Consider the following 12,916-nt stretch of genomic DNA (forward strand, 5'->3'; position numbering starts at 1 on the left):
CAGGAGGCTCACAAGTTCATGTCTGGCAACTTCAGGAGACCCTGTCTCAAAATAAAAAATGAAAAGGACTGGGGATATAGCTCAGTGATAATGTGCCCCTGGGTTTAATCCCGGGTACCAGATAAATAGAGTAAAAACTTCCTTTGTAAAATTTTGAAAATTGTATCACTTTATGGGAAGCAGTCATTAGAGAAGATTTAATCAATGGAAACATACTTTGTTCATGGAGAGGGAAACATGATATTATTACAAATCTCCAATTTCTATTACTAATTTAAAACTATAAACACACTTTATAATCATTCTATTCAACCTGAGATGTGTGTGTGTGTGTGTGTGTGTGTGTGTGTGTGTGTGTGTGTATGTGTTGGGGGAGTACTGAGAATTGAACCCAGGGGTACTTTACCACTGAGCTACATTTCCAGACTCTTATTTTTTTTATTTTTGAGACAGTATCTCAGTTAAATTACCAAAGCTAGCCTCAAACTTGTGATTATCCTGGCATTATAGTTATGAGCTACCATTTCTAGTTTTGAGACGTGTGTGTGTGTGTGTGTGTGTGTGTGTGTGTGTGTGTGTGGTGCTGAAGATAGGAGTCTCCAACATGCTAGGCAAGCACTCTACTATGGAGCTACATTCCCAGTCTCTAGACATTTTTGGGTTTTTTTTGGTTTTGTTTTGTTTTTGTTTTTGTTTTTTTGTTTTTTTAATTACAGGGGCACTCAACCACTGAGCCACATTCCTAGCCCTATTTTGTACTTTATTAGAGACAGGGTCTCACTGAGTTGCCTAGTGCCTCTCACTGAGTTGCTGAGGCTATCTTTGAACTCACGATCCTCCTGTCTCAGCCTCCAGAGCCAGTGGGATTACAGGCCTGCACCACTACCCCCAGATAAGATACATATCTTAAAGAGTCAAATGCAAAAGATGGAACATTTGCAGGAATAGAAGAAAGGGTCTTGCACTTGGGGTGATACATTTTTTAAAAATGTAAACACAGTGGGAGAATTCAAGATCAAAATTAATCTCTGAGCCTGGCACAATCCTTACCTGTCTTTCCCACTTCCTCTTTCATGCCTTCCCTCTTCCCTCAACAGGCTTACACACACACCTGCCCCTTTACTTCCTGCGTTGGCCTCTTCCCCCTCAGCAACTCTCCCAGGTGCAGAGCAAGTCTCCCTCCCCTCAGCAGCCAACCTGTGGGAGTTAAGACTCCCCCTAATGTCATAGCAACTCTATCTGACTTGATGGAAAGATCTGGCAATGAATCGAGTACAGCTTATAACACCTCTGCCACTGTTGCCTTCAATCATTATTCGATTTTCTTTAGGGTTTTTGTACGTATTTGCTCTTCTCTCTAGCGAGATTATAAACTACTCCGTATTTTTCATGAAGTCCAGAGTGACAGTAGATATTGTGGTGGAAAGAATAATGCCCCCCACCCAAAGATCTCTACGTCCTATTTCCCAGCACTTGTGAATGTATTAGGTTACATGGCAAAGGAGAATTCAGATTGCACATGGAAGGAAGATTGCTAAACAGGTGACCTCCAAATACTGAGAGTAGGCTGGACTCTCCAAGTGAGCCGACTGCCATCACAAGAGTCCTGAGGGAAGAGGAAAACAGAAGAGGTCACAGGAGGAGATATGAAGATGGAAGCAAAACTAGAGGAATGTTCTAGAAGGACCCAATCGTCCACTGCTGGCTTTGAAGATGGAGGGAGGAGGACACAGGTCAAGCAGTGTAGGCAGCCTCCTGATGCTGGAGAGAGCCAGGTCGTGAAGACTCCCCTGGAGACTCTGGAAGGAGCACAGCCCTGCTGACACCTGGATTTCAGTCCAGAGAGACCCACTTCAGGCTTTTGACTTTCAGAACTGAAAGCTAAATTTGTGCTTTAAACCATGAAGGTAATGGTAATTTGTTTTAGCAGCAATAGAAAATTAATAATGTGAAATATTCTTTCCCTTCATTCCCATTAAGGTAAGAAAGATAAAACCGACCTTGTTAAAAAATAAAGATTTAAATATTCTTTTTGCAAGAGGCTTTCCTAATCACCCCCCAAATGCCTCCCACGTCTTTATTTCTCCTTAGTGCTATGTATTCAATTCCTATTACATCACTTATCATTTTTTGGTAATTTATTTTATAACTATTAATATCCTTTTCTGTACATTTACTATTTTTAAAAAAATGGTGGTTCTGTGATTGAGCCCACCACCTTGTGCATGCACAGCAAGCATTCTACCAACTGAGCTATATCCCCAGCCCCAGGACTCACTTCTTAAAGGTTCTATAACCTCTAAATACCACCTCACTGGAAACCAAACTTTTTAACACATAAACCTTTGGAGGACACATTCAAACTTGCATGGTTTGAATTGTAAATGTCCCCCAAAGGACATGTGCTACAGGTGTGGTCCCCAACTGATGGTGTTTTGGTAGGTATAAGAAATATTGGGAGGTAGAGCCTAGCTGGAGGCAGAAGGTCATGGAGGGGTCATGGTCATGTCTTTGAAAAGTTTATTTTGTCTCCAGCGCCCCCTCTCCCTTTCTTCCCCTGGCAGCTCCCTCTCTCCTTGCTGGTTGCCATGAAATGGGCTGGTGAGGTGCTCCACCATGCACTCCCTGCCATGATGTCCCTGCCTCACCACAAACCCACAGCGATAAGGCCAAGTGACTATGTCCTGGAACCTTTAAAACTGTGAGACAAAGCTGGGCGTGGTAGTGCACTCCAGTAATCCCAGCAGCTGGGAAGGCTGAAGCAGGAGGATCCCAGGTTCAAAGCCAGCCTCAGCAAGAGTGAAGCACTAAGCATCTCAGTGAAACCCTGTCTCCAAATAAAATACAAAATAGGGCTGGGGAATGTGGCTCAGTAGTTGAGTGTCCCTGAGTTCAATCCCCAGAACCAAAAAAAAAAAAAAAAAACTGTGAGAAAAAACAAGTCTTTATCCCTTTAATTGATTTTCTCAGGCATTTTAACCCAGTGACAGAAAGCTAACACAAAATCCTGTACAAATCACAGCAACATCTTATATTTCAGATGATATAAGGTAGATCATTGAGTCAGCTTTTAACAACTTAATTCAGAGAACTTTTTGTTTTGTTTTGTTTTGTTTTTGGTACTAGGGTTTGAACCCAGGAGCACTTAACCACTAAGCCACATTCCCAGATGTTCTATTTTTTATTTACAGAGTCTCTCCAAGTTGCTTATATTTTCGCTAAATTACTGAGGCTCAATTGAACTAGTGCTCCTCCTGCCTCAGCCTCCCAAGCCACTGGTATTACAGGTATGTGCGGTAGCGCCAGGCACACAGAGATATTTTTTAAAGTCTTATTTCTGCCTTCTATACAAATAACCTAAAACCCATTAAAAAAAACTGACCAAATTAGCAAATACTTACAAGGTAGACTTAGAATATTTTAATTCCATTGGACATAGTCCAAAGAAGTTTGTGATGTTTTGTTTTTCCAGAATTTCATGATAGGCACTTTCAAGAAAGGTATAGAGTCAGGCATGGTGGCACATGCCTGTAATCCCAAAGGCTCAGGAGGCTGAGGCAGGAGGATTGTGAGGTTCAAAGCCAGCTTCAGCAACTTAGCAAGGCCCTAAGTAACTCATCAAGACCCCATCTCTAAATAAAATACGAAAAAGGACTGAGGTCGTGGCTCAGTGGTTAAGTGCCCCTGAGTTCAATACCTGGTTATCCCCCCCCCAACAAAAAAGGAAGGAAGAAAGAATTAGATATTTATCTATATGTATTGCAGGATTGGGGAACTGAGATAGAAGAATTCTCTATCTAGTGTACTAGAGAGTCTGGATGTGCCCAAATCTTTAACAGAGCTGAGTAGAAGGCAGCTTCACTGTGGATTATGGGAGGTGCAAGCTGATGCATCTGAAAGGAACTCCTAGTGGGAAGTTAGTCTGTTTTTGTGTTGAGTATCAAAATCAGCATAGACCTTTTAATTTATCAGAATTAAATCTGTGGCTAGGGCTGGAGTTGTGGCTCAGCGTTACAGCGCTCGCCTAGCATGCGCAAGGCCCTGGGTTCAATCCTCAGCACCACATAAAAATAAATAAATAAATAAATAAATAAATAAATCTGTGGCTAAAATTTCTAGGCTCTACCAGGATTAAAGAAAAGAAAACAAATAAATAAGTGATTAGTGAAGGAAGAAGATTTGGCATATTCTTACCCTGGAGGGAAAAAAAAGCTGATGTGTAAATGGGGCTATGAGCAAGTAAGCACAAAGTGTGGTACAGAGGGAATTTTCCAAAGCCACTGGCCCTTGGTCAAACACGCTAAGCCAGGCATGGTAACACTCAGTAATCCCAACACCTCAAGAGGCTGAGGCAGTCAGATCTCAAGTTTGAGGCCAGCCTCAGCAACTTAGGGACATGCTGTGTCCGTTAGTGTTTTTAAAGTGCTGTGGGTTTGGTTCTGTTTATTTATTTTCTTGGGTTGACAGGCAGGCGGCCAACCTGGGGTGTTAAAAGTGAAGGTTTGATGTGTGTTCCTGAGACAGCTGTGTAAAGGGCCCAGATGGCCTACAAGGCTGGGGGACTGCCCTCTGTGTCAAAAAGACCGCAATTCCAATTAAGTGTTAGTACTCCCTAAAGCTGAAGAGGCGGCCTGGAAGTCTCTGAAAATTAAAAAGGAAAAAAGTTATCTGTGTTTGGGCTCTGTGATTGAGGGCAGGTAGTGACCCACAGCGAGGAAAATTTGACAGGCTCAGAAGACAAATATTGGCAGTCAGAGAAGCCAAATTTTGCTAACATCATGACAGGCTGTAAAATGAGCTCCTGTTTCATCAAGAGAAAGAATCTCAATTGAGAAGTCAGGGACTGAGAAGAAGCCTGTCACACAGCCAAGGAGAAATCTGTCACATGCTGGCCTTTAACCCTTTGACCCAGGACAGCGATCAGAGGAGCATTGCCACCCCCAGCTAGAGTCACAGCTTTAGAGGCAGCACGTTCTAACCTGGGCCCTTGGATCTGGCTTTCAAAACGAAATCTTTATGGTTTCATTTCATAAAGATCTTGATTATGGAAGTCACATGGGCTCATCACCAAAATTAACAAACTGAGAAATACATAAAGTAAGAAGTGCAGCCCTCTGGCCCTCCCCATTTCCAACAGCTGGAATGTAATTGCTGTTCGTGACAGATGGACGTATTTACAGGAGCTGGCTATAATTGTCTCCAGTTTATAGTGGGTGAAACAGATGACTGGAAGACCTTATCCACAGGGTCTCAGGAAATTAGTCAAAGCTGATATTCTGACTGAGTATGTCTTGACATTCCAAAATTGTGCATGTTGCATGAGATGACACTGACCATACCCAGACCCTGCTTCCTCCTCCCACCACTGTCCCCACAATGTAATCAGCAGAAGGCATAGACAGGGCTTCCAGGACCAGCTGTAAAAGCAGAACCTGCCCCCATCCAGAGTACATCTAGAAGCAGTAAGCTTGGTGTCAATACTAGACCACCTTTCTAAATTTATTTAAATGTATCATGACCCCCTGAGCCAAAATAAAATTGTTTTCCTTATTTAAAAAATATGTATCCAGGACAAGCATGGTGGTGCACACCTGTAATCCCAGCAGATTGGGAGGCTGAGGCAGCAGGATCACAAGCTCAAAGCCAGCCTCAGCAATAGTGAGCAACTCAGTGAGATGCTGTCTCTAAATAAAACACAAAATAGGGCTGGAGATGTGGCTCAGTGGTTGAGTGCTCCTGAGTTCAATCCCTTGGTACAAAGCACACACACACACACACACACACACACACACACACATCTCTCTCCAGGTATGGTGGTACACACCTGTAATCTCAGCCACTTAGGAGGTTGAGACAGGCTAATCACAAATTCAAAGCCAGCCTCAGCAATTTAGTGAGACCCTAAGCAACTTAGAGACAGACCCTGTCTCAAAATAAAAAATAAAAAGGGCTAAGGATATAGTTTAGTGGTAAAGTGCCCCTGATTTCAATCCCTAATACCAATACATGACAGGTACCATCAATATGCTGGGATTTTCTAAATTTTTTTAGTTGTTATTGGATATTTATTTATTTATTTATTTCAAAACAAATGCAATTTGGGCTGGGGATGTGGCTCAAGTGGTAGCGTGCTCGCCTGGCATGCATGCGGCCCGGGTTCGATCCTCAGCACCACATACAAACAAAGATGTTGTGTCCGCCAATAACTAACTAACTAACTAAATAAATATTAATTCTCTCTCTCTCTCTCTCTCTCTCTCTCTCTCTCTCTCAAATAAATAAATAATTATTAAAATTCTCTCTTTAAAAAAAATGCAATTTTATTTTACTATGGTTGGCTGAATCCACAGATGCAGAACTCATGGGTATATAGAGCCAATTTTGAAGCTTAAGGTAAAAACAAACAGAAAATAAATTTCAGAACAAAAGACCCGTCTTCATCTCCTTTATTTGAGTCCCGTCAATTGGTTTATATGACCTAGATCATTTATTCTCAAGTACAGTACCTGCCCCTAAAGCATCAGCATCATCTAACAAATGCATGGGCCACCTTGGACCTCCTGAATCAGAAACTCTGGGCATGAGGTCCAGCGATCCATATTTCACCAAGTCCTGAGATTCTAATGCGGACTCCAATATGAGAATCACTCATCTGGATCATCTACCAAAATACCTGATGTATGCTACAAATCTTTATTTATTTTTATGTGGTGCTGAGAATCGAACCCAGGGCCTCACACATACTAGGCAAGTGCTCTACCACTGAGCCACAACCCCAGCCAATATGCTATTATTGAGGTGAGATGATTGTCACTAAGGTCTGGTGCCTTTCTCCCATCAAACAAGTATAGGACATAAAATGAAGAGACTCCTAGAATCAGTAGGATGGGACAAATGTGATAGGCCTGAACCTGGAGAGCTCCAAGTTCCAGCTCCAATGTTTTAACAGAGTTGTGGGACCTGGTGCCTCAGTTTCTTCATCTGGGTTAGGGGAGGGTGGATGAGCTGACTACCCAGATGCCTTCAGCCTCTGGTATTCTGTGCAGTAAGCAGCATGTGTAGCTGGTGGTCCTGACTATCCCACCTAACTCTCTATTCTGTCAATACCTAATTTCAGAATGAAAGATAGAAAGTCATCTCTGAGTTTCTACCCCCAAATATGCCCAGAAAGAAAAAGAAATTGCCTTAAAAATAATATGTATTATCATTGAGCTTGTTAAATGTATTCTATTCAAATTAGCTAATAATTATTCATTCGTTAGCATGCATTCTTTCAGTAGGTATTATTCTCCTGTACAAAAAGCACTGAAAGAGCTGGATGAAGTCTGGCCCCCTTGGAGCTCACAGCTCTGGATGGGGAAACACATGAATCTGGGTAATTGCAGTTAACAAGAGCTCAGTGTCCTGGGGGGCTCCAGAGAAATTCAAGGGACTGAACTTTGGAAGGATCAGGGAAGGCTTCCTGGAGTAGGGATGGCAACTGGGCCCCAAAGAAGGAACACAGAAACAAAGGAAGAGGAAGATAAGTGAAGGATGAGGAGCAGGGTAAATGAAGGGGTGGTTTGAGTTGAATGACCAAGGTTGTAGGAGGCAGCCTGGGAGTCTACACTTGACTCTGAGCAGGCAGGGAGAGCAGAGGTAGTGGCGATGCATCTTCCAGACCAGTTTCTGACAAAACTTAAAGCCTCATCAATCTGTGGAACATACAACAGCCCCTGGTACATCAGGGCCATCAGTATTTTGGGATAAATAATCTCAGGGAAAGCAGCCCAACACTGGGAAATGCATTTAAATGGTGCTCTGAAGAAGAAACGGGGAGCAGCTCCAAGCATTTAAACTTGGAGATTTGGCAAATGTACTGCAGAAGATGTGTGAGAGAAACCAGGCTTGGTGGCACATTGCCTGTACTCGCAGAGACTCAGGAGACTGAGTCAGAAGGATCACGAGTTTGAAGCTAGCCTCAGCAACTTAGCAGGGTCCTCTATTAAATGAAAAAATAAAAGATCTGGGGATGTAGTTCAGTAGTAGAGTGTCTCTGGGTTCAATCCCTGGTACTGCAACAAGAAAGAAAGAAAGAAAAAGGAAGAAAGAAAAAAGAAAACAAAATATGTGAGAGAGGAGAGAGAGGGAGACTGCTCTTTCACCCTGTAATCATGAGCAGAGATAACCCCTCATTACAACCTTTAACAAGAGGAGGCCTTTCGATGAGGTAGTAACAAAGCTGCACAGAATCCCTTTGAAGACTGAGCCATTGGTGGTGTGGAAAGTGCTAACTCTGTCAGCACCCTTCATGAGTAATCAAGCTTCTCCCAGCAGAAGCGCTTTACTTGTGTTACATACATACGTCCATAAGTGGATTATGAACGAGTTCTGTGATCACAGAATGCCAGGTCAGACTTCCAAGATGACTTGTGGTCTCAGATGGGGCTGGATCATTACCTCAGAACACCAAGATCAACCTGGTACCTGCAGAAAGGGAGCATTTTTCTCCCCTCAAACAGATGCCTTTGAAGTGATTCTCCTCCTGGCCTGAGCCATCCTGGCTGGGCCCCAGGGGAAGCATGGCATTTGCCACTAGAGCACCCAGGGACCCAAGTGAAGCTGAATGCAGGCCTCCTGGGGCCAGAGCTGCTCCCCACACTTTAGGCGTTTCCAGGCTTTCCCACAAGTCAGCCTGAAGGGTGCCGCCCCATCCCCAGGACGCTCAATGGATATTTCTGCTGCCCACACTGTCCTGCTGTGAAAGACACTGAGTTTCTGTCAGCCAATCAGAAAGAAGAATGTTAAAGACACGAGGGCATAAATAATTGTTAGGATTTTTCCTGGAAGAGAAGGAGAGAAAAAGAAAAAGTGTATCTGAACCAAGACCAAAAAGCTTCAAGATTGCCTCAGAACAAAGTCCTTCAAACATGAATAAAAATGATCCTCAAAGCTCACAGGAAGAGAATTACGGCCCACACACCTAACACTGGCCATGGGGCTGGCAGAGGATAAAAGCAGAGCCAGATTTAAGGAACGGAGAGCACCAGTGACCAGTGAAACAATGAAAGAGACCTTCCTGGGGAGGCAGGAACAGAACTAAATACAGAACAGCCAGAGGAGGTGGTGCCCAGACTCAGGGGGAGACATGCCAAGCAGAGCCAAGGCCAGAGGCAGGGGCTTTCCAAATCTCTACTTGCCTATCCAGGAGGTCTTGGGTAAAGGAATAAAATGGGCAGGGGAATAAATCCCATGTTCCTCTTCTTCTTCTTCTTTTTTTTTTTTTTTGGTACCATGGATTGAACCCGGGTACTTACTTTACTGAGCCACATCCCCAGCCCTTTTTTATATTTTATTTAGAGACAGGGTCTTGCTGAGTTGCTTAGGGCCTCATTAAGTTGCTGAGACTGGCTTTGAACTCACAACCCTCCTGTCTCAGCCTCCCTAGACACTGGGATTACAGGTGCGTGCCACCATGCCATGTCTCTTCTATTTTCAGTGGGATGCTGAGCGTGGTGGACATGCACAAGTGAATCAGTGTTTTCAAACATCTGTCATCATATCAATTACCAATGACAAGTGCCTTTTGTCTTTCAAGTTATCTTTTTGGTCCCAAACTGTAGAATTTAGGTTTAGATTTTAAGAAGATGAACGTTTTTCCTTTTAAGTAATTTTAGGCTTTAGGAAAGGCTATGGGATGCTAAAACTGTGTTAGTTAGCTTTCTGAGGATATCAACTTATGAGAAGGAAAGATTGATTTCAGCTTATGTTTTTCAGAGATTGCAGTCCATTTGGCCATGTTGCCTTTGGGCTTGTAGCAAGGCATAATTTCATGGGGGTGGCAGAGCATGTGATAGAGAAAGCCTGGTCACTTAAGGTGGCCAAGAAATAGAGAGAGGAAGGAGCAGGATCAAGGCATGCTGCCAATGACCTAACTTTCTCCAAGTAGGACCCACTTCCTAAAGCTTCTACCACCTCTTAATGGCTGGGAAGCAAGTCTCCCACATATGAGCTTTGCAGGATACATTTAAAATCCAAACCACAACAAATACAGTGACTTTGATCCATTGGTCTTTTCCTTACCCATTCACCAAGTACTTATTGACAATTCACTATGGTGGTGGGCTCTGGGTGACACATTGGGCCTATGGCAGTAATGCAAAGGACATTGTGGGGTAGGGTCTTCTTCCCTTCTCCCTTCTTTGCTTTTCTAGTTTTACTCTTTTTATACTGTGATAAGATGCCAATAACATAGAATTTACCATTGGAACCGTTTTTTAATTGTACAGTTCAGTGGTATTAAATATATTATCATTTTTGTGTCACCATCACCAACTTCCATCTCCAGAATTCTTACATTTTTCCAAACTGAAACTTTATACCCATTAAACAATAATTCCCCATTTCCTCTTCCCACCAGCCCCTGGCTGTTGCATTCTTCTTTCTATCCATGAATCTGACTATTCCAGAGTCATACAGTATTAGTCTTTTGTTAGAGTCTGTAAACAAGGCTGGATGGCGCCTGGCATTTTGCCAGAGGGAGTGGTTTTTGAAGTAACGCCAGTGAGCCATTAAGTGTGGAGATTCCTTATTGGTTGACTGCTGTATCGAGTTTATGTTAATTAGATAAGCGGTGTGGAATGTATAAATACCTCTGTTGTCCTACAATAAATGGCTCCCTCTCCTGCTGTATCAATCTACACACGTTGTTCGTCACCCCACGGTTATTTTGCTGCAGCCGGACTGCGGCAGTCCCTTTTTAAAGATTTATTTTACTTAGCACAATGTCCTCAAGGTTCATCCATGTCATGGCATACACCAGAACTTCCTTTCCTTTTAAGACTGAAAAACATTCTATTGTATATATTTATTTCAATTTGTTTGTCCTTTCTTTTTTGATGGAAACTTGGGTGCTTCTCCACCTTTTGGCAGTTGTAAGTAATGCTGCTAATGAACGTGAGTGTAGAAAGATTTGTTTGAGCCCCTGCTTTCAATTCTTTTGAGTCTCATACATTGCCCAGGCTGGCCACAAACTTGGGAATCCTCCTGCCTCAGCCTGCTGAGTACCTTGGGTATAGGCATGTACTATAGTGCTGGTCTTCTTTCATCTTTTTGATAATAGCAGTTGCAACATCTCATTGTGGTTAGTTTTTTTGTTGTTGTTGTTTTGTTTTTGCTATGCTGGGGATGGATCCAAGGGCCTTGAATGGGGATACATCCCCAACCCTCATTGTATTTTGATTTGCATTTCCCTGATAATTAATGATATGAGCATTTATTCATATGCCAAAGGGGAAAAAAGATTTAGATTAGACAAAAATGCATTTGAAGACCAAAAACAAAGGAAAAATTAAAAAGATGACTTTGTCAGGGTAAAGTATTCACAGATAAAAGATCAAACAGGACAACTTGAAAGCAGATTTTATTATCAGATAACAATGCAATTAGGAAAGAAACTGAAAACCAGAAAGATGAAAAGCCACATATTTGCAAATTTTCTTTGATTTTTAATTGACAAATAATAATTATGTATACTTGTGGAGCACAATGTGTTTTTCAGTACATGTGCACATTATGGAATGACCAAATCAGGATATTAGCCTATCTATCAATTTTAGTACTTATCATTTCTTTACGTTCTTCATGTTGTTTGTTATTTTGAGTGAGGGGTATTACTACATTACCCAGGCTGGTCTCAAATTCTTTTTTTTTTTAAATATTTTTTTAGTTGTCAATGGAACTTTATTTTATTTATTTACATGTGGTGCTAAGAATCGAACCCAGTGCCTCACACAGGCCAGGAACTATAATCACCTTGCCATGCAATGGGACACCAGAACTTATTCCTTCTAATTAATTCTATCTCCTGTCCACTCTGTCTCCCCCAGCTTCTGATAAAAACATTTTCTACTCTGTACCTCAGAGTTATTTTTTTTTAAGTCCATAAAGAAGTGAGATCTATAGGTTTGAGTTGCCGGGGTGGGGGGATGGGGGGTTGTTTTGTTTTGGTTTTGGTAGTGCTAGGAATTGAACCCAGCCCTTGCTATACAAGCTCTTTACAACACTGAGCCACACCCAGCCCCATGATAGTCTTTGTTTCCCTGTACCTGCCTTATTTTGTTTTGTATAATGTCCTCTAGGTTCATCCATGCTATTGTAAACGGCAGACTTTCCTGGTTAAAATACATTTTTAGAATCCAAATGGAGCAAGCCAGCTGAGTAGTTGTGTGGTTGAATCTTAGAAATTGGTAGAGCTTGCCACATGGCTGACCAACTGACTAGAGCAGATCACAGACTTCAAAGGCACTTTTTCACTATTTGATAAGGATATCAATGGAATTCTAACAACAGAATTGGTAACTGTAATCAGATCTTTTGAGCAAAATCCCACGAAAACAGTTATAGGACATAATTAATGAAATAAATGCTGATTGAAATGGCACAACTAACTTTCCTAAATTTCTGACAATAATGGCAAGAAAAATGAAAGATACAATAAAGAAGAAATTGGAGAAGCATTCCAGGTGTTTGATAAGGATGGCAATGGCTACGTTACTGCAGCAGAGTTTTGCCATGTGATACAAATCTTGGAGGGAAATTAGATAAAGAGGTTGATAAAATCATTAATGAAGCAGATACTGATGGTGATGGTCAAGTAAGCTACCGAGTTTGTATCATTTATGACAGCAACAGGATGACACTGTCCAGAATGTATTAAAATTCTCATACAAACATGTTTATCCACCTTTTCTTTCTAATTCATCTGTTAAATGTTTCCCCCTAGTCCTTGTGGAAAATATGTGCAAGTATAGTAATTAGAACTTCATCCCTCCATGCTTCTTGCCTTATCTTAATGGCATTGTTCTAAAACCTTATTTTAGAAAGCAGATCAGGCTGGTATTATACTCAGTGGCAGAAGACATGCTTAGCACTTGCA

The 12,916-nt window shown here is 41.9% G+C and overlaps 1 pseudogene; it reads left to right on the forward strand.

The window, feature by feature from the left end:
* The first annotated feature begins 1,901 nt into the window (after positions 1–1,901).
* LOC113185963 (neo-calmodulin pseudogene) lies at positions 1,902–12,697 on the forward strand (annotated as a pseudogene).
* Positions 12,698–12,916: the final 219 nt, after the last annotated feature.

The sequence above is a fragment of the Urocitellus parryii genome, chromosome 1, assembly GCF_045843805.1.
Source record: "Urocitellus parryii isolate mUroPar1 chromosome 1, mUroPar1.hap1, whole genome shotgun sequence".
Classification (NCBI taxonomy): domain Eukaryota; kingdom Metazoa; phylum Chordata; class Mammalia; order Rodentia; family Sciuridae; genus Urocitellus; species Urocitellus parryii.